Here is a 15,332-nt window from a genome sequence, read left to right as displayed (position 1 = left end):
ACTTGGATCCTGGGCGAAGATTACCTGTGATCCTGTTGTCAGAAGCTTTGTGGGCCCATGGAGATTTCAATGATAAATCCACTACGTCCATCAGTTTTGCAAGACCATAGTAGAATAGAGTTGTAAATATCAGGAAGATCCAAAACTCAGGAAGGTCACACCAAACCAGGCAGTGGGAATGGAAATGTCCACCGTTGAAACCTTCCTGGAGCTGATCATGGTGTTTACATGCCATCCAAACCGTTCATAGGGTTTTTACGATTCATAAAAACTGTAGCTACAAATATCATCCTGATAGAAAACTTCTCCGGCCCCTATAGTTTCCACGGTGGTCGTTCAATCCCCTCTGTTTCATGTGATATGGCCCACATGAGTTTTGGATCTGTCTGATATTTAGAATCCTGTCTTATTGTGGTGTTCAAAAACTCATGGACGGATTGGATTTGTCACAGGCATCTCTGTAGGCCCCACACAGCTTCCGACAACCCCGGGTGCGCAGGCAATCCGCTTCCGTTGGATCTGGGATCCCGTCGGGTCGGACAGACTGACGGGCCCAAACATGTCTTTATGTCGGCGCGGATTGGGTACTACCCCCGACCACCTGGCTATAGACGGATGGTCCATTTATAGGATCTGTGGGGCCCACCATGATGTAGATACCACGCGGTGCATCCATTTTGATGGATCATTTTAGATCATGACCCTGAAAAGGACAGTTCTGTGGGTGTATATTCATTTTGAAGACTTATTTTAAGTAGGATTATACATTGAGTCAGTTGAGCTTTACCCAGCTGGACTCGGCTCGGCCACTAATTGACCTCAGCTCAAACTTGGCTTGGCTTGGCTTGGTCCTTGAGCCTGATTTGTCAGTTGGGCTTGGTTCGGTTAGCAGCTCAAGCTAGCTCAACCCAAGATTGAATAGTTCACCTATGCAGTATTTTTACAAATACTTAGACTGCACCTTCAAAATCCTACTATACGTAAATAGCAACAATAATTTTACAAATATTTTATTAAACATCTTGGAAGTAATATAAAAATCAAGAGGGAAAAAAAAAGTATTTGTTTCATATACATATTTTCCTTGCCACCGGCCACACTTCATTGAGTTATTCCATCAAACACTTAGGGAGCAACATCAATATCAAAGTAACTGAGTCGCTAACTTGGTTCGATTCGAGCTGAGTTCGATCTAAGTCGAGTAGAGTTGGGCCAGCTCAAACTCAGCCTGAACTCATTTTTGAGCTTTTAAAAAAATAAAAAAAAAAAAACACCTCTAACTGAGCTTCAAACCAAGTTGAATTGAGCTTTTTCAAGTCGAGTCAAGCAAGGTAACCAAGCTAGCTCTGTTTTACTACACCCCTAATTTTAGGGTATGATTGTAAAAATGAGCCAGATCCAAATCTCAGGTGGACTATAACATGAGAAAATTAATAATTGATTATTAAAAACTTTTCATGGGCTACAAAAGTTTTGGATCAAGTTGATATTTTTGTAGTTTCTCCATCAGTTCTTTGTGACCTTATCAGTAGGTTAGATGACAAATAAACATTCTGTAGCCCCTAGGAAAATTTAAATGGTAAGGATTCTATCACTTCCGTTTCTATGGTATGGTCCCTCGCCTCATTTTAAGATCATACCTTCAAATGAGTTGACAAATTCCATACATCACAGTGGGCCCCACGGTTAAGGATTTATTGATCTCGATAGATCCAAGAATCCCCATTGCTTCATGTGGCAGGGTCTACCTAAGCGTTCAATCTAACTCCTTTTTAAGCTAATGACCTACAATGATCTTTTAAAGTTAATGGATGGCATGGATAAAACATATACATCAAAAGTCCTTACAGGACCATTAGTCTTTAAGTTGGTGGTAGAGCTGTACACATGTAAACCGTATCGTGCATGGCACAACTTGACTCGGCTTGGCCAGTAGCTAAACTCCATTGGGTTTGATGACCAGCTCCGACCTGTTTCGGTCTACATCTCAGGTGCTCATTGCAAGACATAAGCCCAAAAGTGCCCGGGTGGTAGACCCTCGGGAGTTTCACCTCCCGGTCAAGGGTTCGAGTACCTATAGGTGGTGAAATTCCACCCACGTGAGGGTGTGGGGTGGGGCCAATGGAACTTTTTGATATCCTTTCAACCGTTAGTATATTTCAGACCTAAGCGCTCATCTTCGCACGCCAAGTTGCTAGAAATGGACGGCCATGTCAGGGCTCTGTGGTGAAGACCGTTATGTATTTGTTTTAGCTAAGCTGTGCATCCATTTTGAAAGATCATATTAGGGCATAAGCTAGAAGAGGATGCAGATTGAATGCTGGAGTAGACCACACCACAGAAGCAATGGTCACAATTACCCTCACTGTTGAAGCCTTCCTGGGCCATAGTGATGTTTCTTTGCCATCCAAGCCGTTCATCGGGTCACGTAGACCTGGACGAAGTAAAAACATAAATATCAGCTTCTTCCAAAAGAGAAATTTGCGACTGTACGACCCATTTATGGCCCATTTTCGAGACCAAGCCCACCTTATTTTACTTCGCAAAAGTGAGCCCCAGCTGTACGGATGGCTTGCCAAAGGTCGAAAATGCCCCTGCTTTTATCTTCAAGCGGATCGGTGGTGCTCGAAGACGAGCGCTGACACTCTTCGAACTCCGAGTTGTACGAACGGTTCAAAAGATATCAAAGTTATATGGGCCCCACAGTTACGTATTTATTATATCCACAACGTTCATCGATATTTCCAGATCATTTGGGAGCGTTATCAAAAAAAAAAAACAAAATCATATACAAAGATCAACCGGACCACACCACAAAGAGCAACGGGAAAATTGATTTTCACCGTGAGAAATTTTGTAGGGCCCACCGTAACATTTATTTTACATCCAATCTATTCATAAGGTCACAAAGACATGGATGAAGAGGAAAAACAAATTTCATAATAATCTAAAACTTCTGTGACCCCTAAAAGGGTTTCAATGGTAGACGTTCAATCCTCCACAACCTTTTACAGTGTGGTCCACTTGATAGCTAGATCTGTCTTATTTTTCGTCTCAAGCCTTAATACGAGTTCATCGAATATATAAACAGTTTGGATATAACATATACCTCATAATAGGACCCACAAAAAGTGGTGAGAATTACAATAGTAAAAAATAAAATAATAATAAATAAATAGGCCGGGAACTTATGGCTACAGTGTTTTCTATAGCTACGAATTATAACCATAGCCATAGCTGTAGCCCTCACTGTTTCAATATGTCATTTTATATGTATCGAAGGTATTTCGATATGTCTTTCGATAAGTATCAAATGTCTTTTGATTAATCGAAAAATGTCCAAAACTGTCCAGTAAGTTTGCCTCAAAAATCCTGCAATTTTTGATACATATCATATTCGATATGTAGTGAAGGTGATATGACCAATAGTTACGGATTATAACCGTAGGCATAACTGTAGTCTATGCCAGTTTATGAATTTTATATATATATATTTACATAGATAAATTTATTCTACCTACAAATTTCTCTAATGCATATTTATATAAATATGTATATATAAGCATGTAAAAAAAAATTTCTCTCTTTTTTTCATTTATTTCTTTATTCATTTAATAAGAATATCCTCTAAACCAAAATTAGTTACTTGACGTACCCTATATGATTTTGGGGTAGGAGAAGCTACTTTAGCCAACCAACCTGGTTATTTTTCAAGATTCCATCAGATCTATGGTCGAAAATCTATTTCATTCACTTCGCGGTCAATTTCATTCATTTCATTTAATTCGCGATCAATTCCATGCATTTCACGGTCAATCCCAGCGATTCCGTTTTGATTCACGGTCATTTTCATGCATTTCACGGTCATTTCCATGCATTTCACGGTCAATTGTTTCATTTCACGGTCATTTCCATGCATACCACGGTCATTCTCGCCTATTCCATGTTGATTCACGGTCATTTCGGCGTATTTCACGGTCATGCCCCTCTACTTAACAGTCATTTCGGCACATTTCATGGACCAATCGCCTCACTTAACGGTCATTTCCAAACATATCACGGTCATTCCCGTCTATTCCGTGTTTATTCACAGCCATTTCGGCGCATTTCACGGTCATGCCCCTTCACTTCATGGTCATTTTCATGCATTTCGAGGTACAATTGCCTCACTTCATGGTCATTTCTATGCATACCACGGTCATTCCTGCCTATTCCGTGTTGATTCACGGTCATTTCGGTGCATTTTAAGGTCATGCCCCTTCACTTCACGGTCTCTTCTGCGCATTTCGCGGTACAATCGCCTCACTTCACGGTCATTTCCATGCATATCACAGTCATTCCTGCCTATTCCCTGTTAATTCACGGTCATTTTGGCGCATTTCACGGTCATGCCCCTTCACTTCACGGTCATTTGCGCGCATTTCACGAACCAACCGCTTCACTTCACAGTCATTTTCATGCATATCACGGTCATTCCCGCCTATTCCGTGTTGATTCACGGTCACTGCGGCGCATTTCACGGTCATGCTCCTTCACTTCACGGTCATTTTCGCACATTTCACGGTACAATCGCCTCATTTAATGGTCATTTCCATGCATATCACGGCCATTCTCGCCTATTCCGTGTTGATTCAAGGTCATTTCGGCGCATTTCACGGTCATGCCCCTTCACTTCACGGTCATTTCCGAGCATTTTGTGGTCCAATCGCCTCACTTCACAGTCATTTCCATGCATATTACAGTCATTCCCGCCTATTCCATGTCTATTCATGGTCATTTCGGTGCATTTCACAGTCATGCCCCTTCACTTCACGGTCATTTTCACGCATTTTGTGGTCCAATCGCTTCACTTCACGGTCAGTTCCATGCATATCACGGTCATTCCTGCCTATTCCGTATTGATACACAGTCATGCCCCTTCACTTCGGGGTCATTTTCACGCATTTCGTGGTCTAATCGCTTCACTTCACGGTCAGTTCCATGCATATCACGGTCATTCCCGATTATTCCGTGTTGATACACAGTCATGCCCCTTCACTTCGGGGTCATTTTCACGAATTTCACGGTCCATTCGCTTCACTTCACGGTCAGTTCCATTTATATCACGGTCATTCCCACCTATTCCGTGTTGATACACGGTCGTGCCCCTTCACTTCATGGTCATTTCCGCGCATTTCACGGTCCATTCGCCTCACTTCATGGTCATTTACATGAATATCACAGTCATTCCCACGTATTCCGTGTTGATTCACGGTCATTTCGGCGCATATCATGTTCAATCCAAATGCAAGGAGGATTTGTATGTTGGTGATGCATGTTAAGGAAAGACTATACACTCCCCCTCTTTGGGCTGTAATGCTGCTTCTACAAGTGAAATCGACAAATTTCTACTAAATAGAAAAGAATATGATATTTCAAGATTAACATCGGATAGAACATGATTACTTCTGGTGTTCGAGGACATGGTCCTTGATAAAGTAGAATGGTAGAACATGATTAGAGTAGCCGACCTCAATTAATTCGGATAAAGTTTAGATGATGATCATCATCATCATCCATGCAGTCTTAGTGAACAGCTTATATGTCCCACATACATGCAAGATTGGGCGTGTGGCTGTGTATAGAGGTACTCATAGAGAAGTCCCTTCTCTTTAGTTACTTCTATACTGTTTGTGTGTGGATTGGATGAAAACCAGAGAACTCAAAGGTGGTTCTAGAATCTTGTTAGTACAATTAAATTAGGAAAAAATAAAATAGTTTGTTCCCACTGCTATTCTTGTGAAATAAGAAGAAAAACATTGCAGCAAGGAAATCAAAAGATACATTCGGCCACTATCAACAATCAAAATTAGCACTGAACTCTATTTCAAGCAAACAACTCTAATAAAGTGAGCAGGGAACAAATCATATACATGACTTCTTCTAAGCAGGGAACAAATCACATCTCAAAAATATGCAACACCATTAAGTCATAATTTTGATAACTCATATCCCATCTCAAGCATATCAATCATATCAAGTTTTGGAAATATTCATACAAACGCAAATAAAAAACAGATAGAAAAGTTCATAACCTGTAAGAAGCTGCACTTTTGGTGCGGTTATGATGAGGACATAATTAATCCAACACACATAATGCAATACTACACAAGGTAAACTAAAGTGGAAACAATTTCATTTATAATCTGAGATTGTACATTGTTCCCATTCACTCCTTTCACCAGGAGATTATGAAAGATATATATGCACAAACAAATCGAAATTTAATTGATACATCGACGGAGTATCGATATTATCGATAATTCGTTTCAGAAGAGAAGTGTGTCTATGGACAATTGAGGAACATTTTCGATATATCGAAATTTAGTCGATATATCATCTCTTCGATATATCGAAATGTTCTCGATATTAACGATAATTCCTTTTAAAAAAACATTTTGTCTCTGGACATTTTCTGACCAATTTCAATAAATCGAAATATAGTCGATATATCGACATATGAAATCGATTTCAAGGCGATGTATCGTTCTGTTTTAACAATGACTTAGTTCGATAGCATCGACTAGACTTCGATGTTGTCGACAACTTAAGCCCGATGTCATTGATTAGAGTTCGATAATATCAAAGTATACTTTTGTTTTTTCCTTACAAAAATTCAGTAGATTTTGTTTTTATAATCGAGTGTCTTTCGATTGATATCGAAATTTCTTCCTTCGATTTATCGAAATTATCTCGATATAATAGAAAAATTGTTTTAAAACATCATTTTGTCTCTGGCCAGTTTTGGAATAATTTTGATATATCGTCTGACATTCGATATATCGAAATGTAGCAAATGTCGATATATCTTGTATTGTTCGATATATCGAAGGGTAATTTTTACTCTTTTTTTTTTAAAGGTTAGCTTGTTAGTACACACCCATGTCGGTACACACTCCATGTTATCCACCCCCACTTCGGATCGATACAAAGACCTCAAATCATGTAAATGAACATAAGTTCTTTAGAGATTTGTGGACATTTTTCAATATATCTAATCCTACCTTGTCGCACTCTTTCATCCATTAACATCCCCTGCACCCCCATCTGTATGTAAATCGGGTTCCTTACTAGGCAGATGGTGGCCCACCTCCTCCACCTGCAATCCTTCACCAGAACATGATGGTGACCCTTTATCTTTGAATCGATGGAGTAACATACCCTCTAGTACATTACCATTTCCTTCTGCCCCTTCACGAAAATCAAGACTCTTAATTGGTGGAATAACATACCCTCTAAATCACTATCGTCTCCTCTCCCTTCATGCAAATAGAGATTCTCAGTTGAAAGATGGTGGCCCACCTCCTCCACTTCAGATCCTCCAACAGACGATATTGAAAAATGACAATTGATGAGTTCCATCGTGCTTTTAAGATATCGAACGGTTTCTAAATTAGGCAATTCTGGTCCCATTTGGAAACTTGACAAGTTACCATTCCATGACCTGAAATAGTCTAAATTGACTGTGAAGTGAAGGGAATTGACCGTGAAATGCATGCAATTGATCGTGAATCAACACGAAATTATTTGGAATGACCGTGAATTGGAGCAAATTGACCGTGAAATGCATGGAAATGACCGTGAAGTGAAGGGAATTAACCGTGAAATGCATGGAAATGACCGTGAATCAACACAGAATTGTTTGGAATGACCGTGAAATGCATGGAAATGACCGTGAAGTGAAGAGATTGGATGGCGAAATGACCGTGAATCAACACGGAATAGGCGGGAATGACTGTGGTATGCATGGAAATGACCGTGAAGTGAGGCGAATGGACTGTGAAATGCGCGGAAATGACCGTGAAGTGAAGGGTCATTACTGTGAAATGCGTGGAAATGACCGTGAATGAACACGGAATAGGCGGGAATGACCGTGATATGCATGGAAATGACCGTGAAGTGAAGCGAATGGACCGTGAAGTGCGCGGAAATGACCGTGAAGTGAAGGGGCATGACCGTGAAATGCGCTGAAATGACCGTGAATCAACACGGAATATGCGGGAATGACCGTGGTATGCATGGAAATGACCGTGAAGTGAGGCGATTGGACCGTAAAATGCGCGGAAATGCCCATGAAGTGAAGGGGCATGACCGTGAAAAGCGCCGAAATGACCGTGAATCAACATGGAATAGGCGGGAATGACCGTGGTATGCATGGAAATTACCGTGAAGTGAGGCGATTGGATCGTGAAATGCATGGAAATGTCCGTGAAGTGAAGGGGCATGAGCGTGAAATGTGACGAAATGACCGTGAATCAACATGGAATAGGCGGGAATGGCCGTGGTATGCATGGAAATGACCGTGAAGTGAGGCGATTGGACCGTGAAATGTGCGGAAGAGATCGTGAAGTGAAGGGGCATGACCGTGAAATGCACCGAAATGACCGTGAATCAACACAAAATAGGCAGGAATGACCATGGTATGCATAGAAATGACTGTGAAGTGTAGCAATTGGACCGTGAAATGCGCGGAAATGACCGTGAAGTGAAGGGGCACGACCGTGAAATGCGCCGAAATGACCGTGAATCAACACGGAATAGGCGGGAATGACCATGGTATGCATGGAAATGACGGTGAAGTGAGGCAATTGGACCGTGATATGTGTGGAAATGACGGTGAAGTGAAGGGGCATGACCGTGAAATGCGCCGAAATGACCGTGAATCAACATGGAATAGGCGGGAATGACCGTTATTTCCATGCATATCACGGCCATTCCCGCCTATTCCGTGTTGATTCATGGTCATTTCGACGCATTTCACGGTCAATTCCCTTCACTTCACGGTCATTTCCTCGCATTTCACACTCAATTCGCTACACTTCACTGTCATTTCCATGCATAACACGGTCATTCTCGTGTATTCCGTGTTGATTCACAGTCATTTCGACTCATTTCACGATCATGCCCCTTCATTTCATGGTCATTTCTGTGCATTTCACGGTCCAATCGCTACACTTCACCGTGAAATGCGTCAAAATGACCGTGAATCAACACAGAATAGGTGAGAATGATCGTGAAATGCATGGAAATGATCGTGAAGTGAAGCGAATTGACCGTGAAATGCGCGGAAATGACCGTGAAGTGAAGGGGCATGACCGTGAAATGCGTTGAAATGACCGTGAATCAACACGGAATAGGCGAGAATGACCGTGATATGCATGGAAATGACCGTGAAGTGAGGCGATTGGACCATGAAATGCACGGAAATGACCGTGAAGTCGAAATGACCGTGAATCAACATGGAATAGGCGGGAATGACCATGATTTCCATGCATTCACGGTCATTCCCACATATTCCGTGTTGATTCACGGTCATTTTGATGCATTTCACAGTCTTGCCCCTTCACTTCACGGTCATTTTTGCGCATTTCACGATCAATTCGCTTCACTTCACGATCATTTCCATGCATTTCACGATCATTCCCACCTATTCCATGTTGATTCACAGTCATTTCGACGCATTTCACGGTGAAGTGTAGCGATTGGACCGTGAAATGCGCGGAAATGACCGTGAAGTGAAGGGGTATGATCGTGAAATGCGTCGAAATGACCGTGAATCAACACGAAATAGGCGGGAATGACCGTATAATGCATGGAAATGACTGTGAAGTGAAGCGAATTGACCGTGAAATGCGTGGAAATGACCATGAAGTGAAGGGAATTGACCATGAAATGCATGGAAATGACTGTGAATCAATATAGAATAGGCGGGAATGACCGTGATATGCATGAAAATCACGGTCATTACCGCCTATTCCGTGTTGATTCATGGTCATTTCAGCGCATTTCACAGTCATGCCCCTTTACTTCACGGTCCTTTCCACGCATTTCACGGGCAAATCGCCTCAATTCACGGTCATTTCCATGCATATCATGGTCATTCCCACCTATTCTGTGTTGATTCACGGTCATTTTGGCACATTTCACGGTCATGCCCCTTCACTTCACGGTCATTTCCGTGCATTTTACGGTCCAATCGCTACACTTCACCGTGAAATGCGTCGAAATGACCGTGAATCAACACGGAATAGGCGGGAATGACCGTGAAATGCATGGAAATGACCGTGAAGTGAAGCGAATTGACCGTGAAATGCACGGAAATGACCGTGAAGTGAAGGGAATTGACCGTGAAGTGTATGGAAATGACCGTGAATCAAAACGGAATCGCCAAGATTGACCGTGAAATGCTTGAAAATGACCGTGAAGTAAAGAGAATTGACCGTGAAATGCATGGAAATGACCATGAAGTGAAGGGAATTGACCATGAAATCCATGGAAATGCCTGTGAATCAAAACAGAATCGTCAGGATTGACCGTGAAATGCATGGAAATGACCGTGAATCAAAACGGAATCGTCGGGATTGACCGTGAAATGAATGAAAATGACCGTAGTAAATGAAATGAATGAAATTGACCGCGAACTGATTGAAATTGATCGCAAAGTAAATGAAATAGATTTTTGACCATCGACCTGATGGAATCTTGAAAAATAACTAGGTTAGTTGGCTAAAGTAGCTTCTCCTACCCCAAAATCATATAGGGTACATCATGTAACTAATTTTGGTTTAGAAGATACTCTTGTTAAATGAATAAAGAAAGAAGTAAAAAAAAGAGAGAAAATTTTTTTATATGCTTATATATACATATTTATATAAATAGGTATTATAGAAAATTGTAGGTAGAATAAAGTTCTCCATGTAAAAAATAAAAAATAAAAAATAAAAAAATAAAAAAAATTTGCATAGACTTTCACGGACTGCAGCGATGGCTGCGGCTATAATCTGTAGCTATATCTTCGATAATATCAAATACCCTTTGATATGTATCGAAAATTGTAGGATTTGTTATGCAAAGTTGCTGGACAGTTTTGGACCTTTTTCGATTAATCGAAAGACCTTCGATAGATCGAAGTACATATCAAAAAACTTCTAATACATAGTAAAGGACATTTTGGCAAAGCATGGGCCTTGGTTATGGCTACGGTTATAATCCGTAGCCATAGATTCCAGGCTTTTTTTTCCCTGTTGTAATCCGGCCCCACCCCCTTTGTGGGTCCTTTTATGAGGTATGTGTTATATCCAAACCGTCCATCTATTTGGCAAACTCATATTAAGGCTTGAGATGAAAAATAAGACAGATCTAGCTATCAAGTGGACCACACTGAAAAAGGCAGTGGAGGATTGAACGTCTACTATTGAAACCCTTTTAGGGGTCGCAGAAGTTTTGTATCATTACGAAATTTGTTTTTCATCTTCATCCAGGTCTTTGTGACCTTATGAATAGATTGGATGGAAAATAAATGTTATGGTGGGCCCTACAAAAGTTTCAACGGTGAAAATCAATTTTCTGCTGCTCTTTGTGGTGTGGTCCAGTTGATCTTTGGATATGATTTTTTTTTTTTTTTTGGATAATGCTCCGAAATGATCTCGAAATATGGATGAACGTTGTGGATATAATAAATACATAACTGTGGGGCCATGTAACGTTGATCTCTTTTGAACCGTTCGTATAACTCGGAGTTCGAGGAGCGTCAGCGCTCGTCTTCGAGCAGCGGCCGATCCGCTTGGAGGAAAAAGCAGGGGCATTTTCGACCTTTGGCAAGCCATCCGTACAGCTGGGGCTTATTTTTGCAAGGTAAAATATGGTGGGCTTGGTCTCGTAAATGGGCCATAAATGGGTCGTACAGTCGCAAATTTCTCCTTCCAAAACTCAAGTGGCCCGTAAGAATTTTTCAACGTTACGCATTCAATCTCCTCCATTTCCTGTGGTGTGGTCGAACGGAGCCTTTTGATCTTATTTTTTGGGATAATGTCCTAATATGATATTTCAAAATGGATGGACAGATTGGATGAAACACATACATCATGGTGGACCCCACAAAGCGGCTGAGGGACCACCCTGGTGGGATAGCACCCAATCCGCTTAGGGGCTCAATGTGATGTCTGTGTTTCATCTATGCTGTCCATCCATTTTAAAAAGTCATTTTAGGTGATAAGCCCAAAAATGAGGCATATGGAATGTTCTAGTGGACCACACCACTGGAAACAGTAGGATTAAAAACCTACGGCCCAAAACCTGTTACGAGCCACCGAAGTTTTGGATCAAGCTGATATTTATGTTTTCCCTTCACTTCATATAGGTCTATGTCAACTTATGAACAGGTTAGATAGCAATAAGCATCACCGTTGGCCCTTGGAAGGTTTCAATGGTGGGGATCATTGTCCCCACTTCTTTTTCTGGTGTGGTCAAACCAAGCTTTTGATCTTACTTCTTTTTAGGCTCATGCCCTAAAATGATCTATCAAAATTGATAAACGGCTTGGATAAATCATATATATCATGGTGGGCCTCACAGAGCCCTGCCTGGACCGTCCGTTTTTAGCTAGATCGCGGAAGGTGTAGTACCCTATCGGCCAATCGGCGTCCGTAAAAATCCTTTTTCTCTTCCTCCATCAGAATTGCAAGACAAATAAGGACAGCACGTGGCTTCAGTGGATAACTGAGGGGCACACCGTGACGTATGTCCCTTAAATCCACTCCGTCCATCCATTTTGATAGCTCATTTGAGAGCATGATCCCAAAAATGAAGCAGATTCAAATCTTAAGTGGACCACACCCAAAAATGAAGCTGATTCAAATCTTAGGTGGACGGCATGGATGTGAGGAACATATATCAAGGTGGGCCCCACAGTTGGGGATCCACCCACCTCAGTGGATCGGGGGATCCACCCTTGCAACTTTCCTGAGACCACCGTCATGTTTATATCATCCTGATTTCTGTGGCCCCCACAAAGTTTCCAACGGTGGGTGTTGAATCCCCATTATTTGGTGTGGTATAGACCACGTGAGTTTTGGATCTGCCTGCTTTTAAGACTCCTGTCCTATTTTTGTCCATCAAAACTAATGGACGGAGTGGATTTGTCACTGGCATCTCTGTGGGCCCCACGCGGTTTCTCATTACAGAAACTTCCTGTGCACGGGGGCACAGGTAATCCGCGTCCGTGACCCGACGTAAAGAAAACCAAAGTACATTTCTCTGTAGTATAGCAACAGGGATGCTCTGCTACTCTCACATAACTGTAAGTTACAGTACAACTAATTTCATTAGAACTCTTTTACGATCCAATCCATTAATCTAGACTGTTCACTAGGTCCAACTCATATTTTATGGCCAAGAATGTAAAATCTATACTAATCCGACAACTATTAACCATTCAATAAAGGGCCTTTAATATGGACGGTTAATATCATTTGCATCAAAGTAAGTCCGATCAGTAATTTGATCCATTTATTTGTTAGATACCATCATGGATTGGATATTATTTAAAAGAATCTATTTTGTTAGGCAACCGTATCCATCTAATCCATTACTTGGAAGACGAATGGGTAAAGAAAGTAAGTCCGAACCAAGGATAGATTGGATTAGGACTATATTTTCATAGTAGCCTTAGAATTATTTTTTGAAGTTAATGGACGGTTCAGATCAACCAATTGGACAGTTGAATTGAACCGTTGCAACTAGGAGAACTGTAACGTATAGCGAGCAGTGGAGCACTTCTCATTTACTCGAGACGAGTCAGGTAAAGATCCGTCCGTACATCTGAGTAAAGCCCAACCTGGTTGAAGCAGATACTGGGCTTTGGACCAATCGATTCTGAGGAGGGGGTTTTTTCTCAACGAGATGTGTGGGGCCCACCATGATGTGTGCATGACATCCAATCTGTCCGCCACGTGTAATTTTCATGTTCTCATCGGTTCCAAAAAAAAGGCTGATCCAAAACTCAGGTGGGCCACACTACAGAAACATTTGTGATGGGGCTATTAAAAACATTTCAGATTGTGTGTGGGGCCAAACATATGTTGCATGTGCCATCCAATCCATTCAAACTATCCGTCCAGAGGATGAATGAACACCCTTAAGATGATCAGGCCATTCCAAAACTCAATGGACCACACCACATGATTTGAAAGATTTTAGACATGATTTGACATGGTGTGGCCCACCTTAGCTTTAGATCAGACAACTTTTTGCATTGTAGGTAAGCTTTGCAGTGGATCCCAGACTCTTTTTGGAAAGAGCATGCCTTCAATTCTGTGAGATCATAGTCTCCAACCACAAAAAGATGGCTGGTGGTAATCTACCAAGCATTTCCAAAATGTGCATTTTTCAATTCCATTTTGAAATGTGCATCTACATTCCCGCCACCTTTTATGTTTGGTGGCAGATATGGGATCAGTCCACCATTTGAAGTTGTAGAGTATAAATTTCTAAATGAATCCTATTTATTGGATATTAGAGATGAGTGCTTATCATTCGTACGGTAAAAAGCATGCATATTTAGTTTTCAATATCATTAATAATTTTTTAGAAGTCTAATTGGTCCCCCTTACATTTATGGTCCATCACATTGGGCGAACCTTTGATGTGGATCATTCATTGTATGGGCCCCACCTTTGATGTGGGTCGTCCATCATCAAGGCCCAACTTAGTTGTAGGCCATTCATCATTAAGGGTTGACTTTTAATATTCACAGTTGAATAGGTAGGGCCTAATTTTGATGTTAGTCATCCATCATGTGGGGCCCGCCATCAATGTTATTGTTCATCAATAGCACCCATTTCAATATTCACCCCCATCATGTGGGGCCAACCATCATTGTTATTGTCTATCATGTAGCACCCATTTCAATATCCATCACCCATCATGTGGAGCTAACCTTTAACGTGGACTATCCATCATGCAAGACCCTACTTGGACATGGGCCACTCGTCATTAGGCTGACCTTTGATGTGGATTGTCCATCATGTGGGCCCACCATTATTAATTGCCCATCATGTGAAGCCCACCTTTGATGTGAGTTGCCTATCATGTCGGCCCACGAGGGTTGCCCATCATGTGAGGCTCACCTTGGATGTGGGCCATTCATCATTAGGGTAGACCATTGATGTGGATCGTCCATCATTTGGGGCCACCTCAATATGGCCATCATTATGTGGGGGCTACTAGATCATCTTACCCATTCATTGGATGATTTTTTATTCTCATGAACGTAAAAGGAGTTCATGGCCAGAGAGCATATTCCCTTAAATAAATTTCTAATTTGCTGTATTACTAATGAAAATGATGAAAATAAATTACTTTTGAAATTTGAAAAGAATAAAAAAAAATAATAATAACTTATTAAAATATGTTACCTTTTCTATTAAAAAAAATTACTTATTTAAATTTAATAACCAACCTAACTTATTCAAGAAAAGTAACCTATTAACTTATGTTAGTTTAAAAAGCTACTT

This window comes from Magnolia sinica, chromosome 9 (genome assembly GCF_029962835.1).
Source record: "Magnolia sinica isolate HGM2019 chromosome 9, MsV1, whole genome shotgun sequence".
Lineage (NCBI taxonomy): Eukaryota > Viridiplantae > Streptophyta > Magnoliopsida > Magnoliales > Magnoliaceae > Magnolia > Magnolia sinica.
Note: the sequence above shows the minus strand (reverse complement) of the source record.